Genomic DNA, 4,349 nt, shown 5'->3' with positions numbered 1-4,349 from the left:
GGGTCGTTCCTTTACAGGATGCCTCCTCCATTTGTACCCAATCTGTGTCGAGTTCTTGTCCCTATCCCCTCAACTCTTTCTGCCGTTGCTGCCCAGTGGTAGTATTGTAGGTTTGGTAAGGCCAAACCTCCTTTGATTTTCCTTCTTTGCAGTGTCTGTTTGGGAATTCTCGGGTTCTTACCCCCCCCCCCTCCACACGCACACAAACGCCATGATTAGACTGTCTACGTTTTGGAAAAAGGCCTTGGGGATGAAGATCGGAGTGGATCTAAACAGGAAGAGGAACCTTGGCAGTACGTTCATCTTGACCGTCTGCACTCTCCCCGCCAGGGAGAGTGGGAGTGAGCCCCACCGTTGAAGGTTTTTTCTTACTTCCTCCACCAGGCTGGTCAGGTTCCACTTGTGGATCTGTGTCCAGTCTCTGGCTATCTGGATCCCCAGGTAACGGAATCAGTTCTGGGCTGTTTTGAACGGGAGTCCCTCCAGCTCTCTCCCTGCCCCGTTTGGGTTCACTGGGAATGTTTCGCTTTTGCCCAAGTTAAGTTTGTAGCCCGAGAAGGTTCCAAACTCTTTCAGCATTTGTAGTATTGCCGTCAGTCCCTCCTGTGGCTTCGAGACATAGACGAGCAGGTCATCTGCACAGAGTGACGAGAGACGGAGTTAACGATTCGAGTCCGAGAGACGGAGTGAACGGTTCGAGTCTGAGAAACGGAGTTAACGGCTCGAGTCTGAGAGACGGAGTTAACGGTTCGAGTCCGAGAGACGGAGTTAACGGCTCGAGTCCGAGAGACGGAGTGAACGGTTCGAGTCCGAGAGACGGAGTTAACGGTTCGAGTCCGAGAGACGGAGTTAACGGCTCGAGTCCGAGAGACGGAGTGAACGGTTCGAGTCTGAGAGACGGAGTTAACGGTTCGAGCCCGAGAGACGGAGTTAACGGTTCGAGTCTGAGAGATGGAGTTAACGGTTCGAGCCCGAGAGACGGAGTGAACGGTTCGAGCCCGAGAGCCGGTGTGAACGGTTCGAGCCCGAGAGACGGAGTTAACGATTCGAGTCCGAGAGACGGAGTTAACGGTTCGAGTCCGAGAGACGGAGTGAACGGTTCGAGTCTGAGAGACGGAGTTAACGGTTCGAGTCTGAGAGACGGAGTGAACGGTTCGAGTCCGAGAGACGGAGTTAACGGTTCGAGTCCGAGAGACGGAGTTAACGGTTCGAGTCTGAGAGACGGAGTTAACGGTTCGAGTCTGAGAGACGGAGTGAACGGTTCGAACCCGAGAGACGGAGTGAACGGTTCGAGTCTGAGAGACGGAGTTAACGGTTCAAACCCGAGAGACGGAGTTAACGGTTCGAGTCTGAGAGACGGAGTTAACGGTTCGAGTCTGAGAGACGGAGTTAACGGTTCGAGTCTGAGAGACGGAGTTAACGGTTCGAGTCTGAGAGACGGAGTGAACGGTTCGAGCCCGAGAGACGGAGTTAACGGTTCGAGTCCGAGAGACGGAGTTAACGGTTCGAGTCTGAGAGACGGAGTTAACGGTTCGAGTCTGAGAGACGGAGTTAACGGTTCGAGTCTGAGAGACGGAGTTAACGGTTCGAGCCCGAGAGACGGAGTGAACGGTTCGAGTCCGAGAGACGGAGTTAACGGTTCGAGTCTGAGAGACGGAGTGAACGGTTCGAGCCCGAGAGACGGAGTTAACGGTTCGAGTCCGAGAGACGGAGTTAACGGTTCGAGCCCGAGAGACGGAGTTAACGGTTCGAGTCTGAGAGACGGAGTTAACGGTTCGAGTCCGAGAGACGGAGTTAACGGTTCGAGTCTGAGAGACGGAGCTAACGGTTCGAGCACGAGAGACGGAGTTAACGGTTCGAGCCCGAGAGACGGAGTGAACGGTTCGAGTCCGAGAGACGGAGTTAACGGTTCGAGTCTGAGAGACGGAGTGAATGGTTCGAGCCCGAGAGACGGAGTGAACGGTTCGAGCCCGAGAGACGGAGGTGAACGGTTCGAGCCCGAGAGAGACGGAGTTAACGGTTCGAGTCCGAGAGACGGAGTTAACGGTTCGAGCCCGAGAGACGGAGTTAACGGTTCGAGTCTGAGAGACGGAGTGAACGGTTCGAGCCCGAGAGACGGAGTGAACGGTTCGAGTCTGAGAGACGGAGTGAACGGTTCGAGCCCGAGAGACGGAGTTAACGGTTCGAGCCCGAGAGACGGAGTGAACGGTTCGAGTCTGAGAGACGGAGTGAACGGTTCGAGTCTGAGAGACGGAGTTAACGGTTCGAGTCCGAGAGACGGAGTTAACGGTTCGAGTCCGAGAGACGGAGTTAACGGTTCGAGTCCGAGAGACGGAGTTAACGGTTCGAGTCTGAGAGACGGAGTTAACGATTCGAGTCCGGACGACTCTCCTTCAGAACACAATTATAATCAGATTAAAAATAATGAGGTGATTCTCAAGCGCAGTCACTAGTTTCTCAATATGATATTTCAATTTGAATTATTTAACATTTATCTTTTAAGAACAGAATTAAAACTCAGGTGTGGCAAGTCATTGCGACAAAATGCTTGGTGTGAGAGTCGACCTTCCCACAATCCCACTATCCAATCCCTTTACAAACACAACCGCTTATACTTGTTCTGGATAAAATATTTGTCCAAATAAAAAAAAAAATAAAAAAATACTTGTTCTGGAATAGTCTGGACCCTGAAAACCAGTGACCTTTCACCTGTGGGATCAAGGTTCAAACCAAGGGCTGGCGGATGGAGGGAACGTGTCCAAGGACTGGGAGAATCCCGTCTCACCCGGGACTGGGATACAGTCTGATCCCAGATGCTGAGTGTTTGAAGGTCAGAATCAGAATAATGAAAGGTTCTGATATTGGAATTAAGAAGGAAATGTCCCAAAGCGAGAGGGCGGGAACAGGAGGATCATCAATTTAAAATAGTTGTTCAAAGAATGAGACAGGGACATTCAATGAAACTACATTGCACAGAGGGCGATTCAAACCAAGAACACAATGTTAGAAAGAGCGATAGAATCAGATTCGAGAGGAATATTCAAAAGCCAAATGATTGTGTATCTGGAGAGGATGAATGTACATTGAGATTCAATAAACGTAGCAACAAGTCCCTCCCACAGGTCAGCCACAACTGCTCCCCGTCCCCAGTGAGAGTCAGTGTGTGTGGGACGCGTATCCCGGTGAGAGTCAGTGTGTGTGGGACCCGTACCCCAGTGAGAGTCAGTGTGTGTGGGACCCGTACCCCAGTGAGAGTCAGTGTGTGTGGGACCCATACCCCAGTGAGAGTCAGTGTGTGTGGGGCCCGTACCCCAGTGAGAGTCAGTGTGTGTGGGACCCGTACCCCAGTGAGAGTCAATGTGTGTGGGACCCATACCCCAGTGAGAGTCAGTGTGTGTGGGACCCGTACCCCGGTGAGAGTCTGAGTGTGTGGGACCTGGACCCCAGTGAGAGTCAGTGTGTGTGGGACCCGTACCCCAGTGAGAGTCAGTGTGTGTGGGACCTGTACCCCAGTGAGAGTCAGTGTGTGTGGGAACCGTACCCTAGTGAGAATCAGTGTGTGTGGGACCCGTAACCCAGTGAGAGTCAGTGTGTGTGGGACCCGTACCCCAGTGAGAGTCAGTGTGTGTGGGACCTGTACCCCAGTGAGAGTCAGTGTGTGTGGGACCCGTACCCTAGTGAGTGTCAGTGTGTGTGGAACCCGTACCCCAGTGAGTGTCAGTGTGTGGGACCCACACCCCAGTGAGAGTCAGTGTGTGTGGGACCCGTACCCCAGTGAGTCAGTCTGTGTGGGACCCGTACCCCAGTGAGAGTCAGTGTGTGTCGGACCCGTACCCCAGTGAGAGTCAGTGTGTGTGGGACCCGTACCCCAGTGAGAGTCAGTGTGTGTGGGACCCGTACCCCAGTGAGAGTCAGTGTGTGTGGGACCCGTACCCCAGTGAGAGTCAGTGTGTGTGGGACCCGTACCCCAGTGAGAGTCAGTGTGTGTGGGACCCGTACCCCAGTGAGAGTCAGTATGTGTGGGACCCGTACCTCAGAGAGAATCTCTGGCTAGCTCAGTCGGCAGAGCATGGGACTGTTAGTCCCAGGGTCATGAGTTCGAGCCCCACGTTGGGTGCTTCCATATTATGTGGGCAGCACGGTAGTACAGTGGTTAGCATTGTTGCTTCATAGCTTCAGGGTCCCAGGTTCGATTCCCGGCTTGGGTCACTGTCTGTGCGGAGTCTGCACGTTCTCCCCGTGTGTGCGTGGGTTTCCTCCGGGTGCTCCGGTTTCCTCCCACAAGTCCCAAAAGACGTTCTGTTAGGTGAATTGGACATTGTGAATTCTCCCTCTGTGTACCCGAACAG

At 53.3% G+C, this 4,349-nt stretch overlaps 1 protein-coding gene across 1 annotated transcript in view; it reads right to left on the bottom strand.

The window, feature by feature from the left end:
* Positions 1 to 2,008: 2,008 nt before the first annotated feature.
* Positions 2,009 to 4,349, bottom strand: part of LOC140398870 (paired mesoderm homeobox protein 2-like) — a 36,691-nt gene continuing 34,350 nt past the window's right edge. Inside the window, exon 5 of the mRNA XM_072487813.1 lies at positions 2,009 to 4,349. This exon is cut by the window's right edge and continues 728 nt beyond it. The gene's annotated coding sequence lies outside the window, so the exon portion shown is untranslated.

Source organism: Scyliorhinus torazame, chromosome 22, assembly GCF_047496885.1.
Source record: "Scyliorhinus torazame isolate Kashiwa2021f chromosome 22, sScyTor2.1, whole genome shotgun sequence".
Lineage (NCBI taxonomy): Eukaryota > Metazoa > Chordata > Chondrichthyes > Carcharhiniformes > Scyliorhinidae > Scyliorhinus > Scyliorhinus torazame.
Note: the sequence above shows the minus strand (reverse complement) of the source record. Positions and strands in the feature narration are given on the sequence as shown.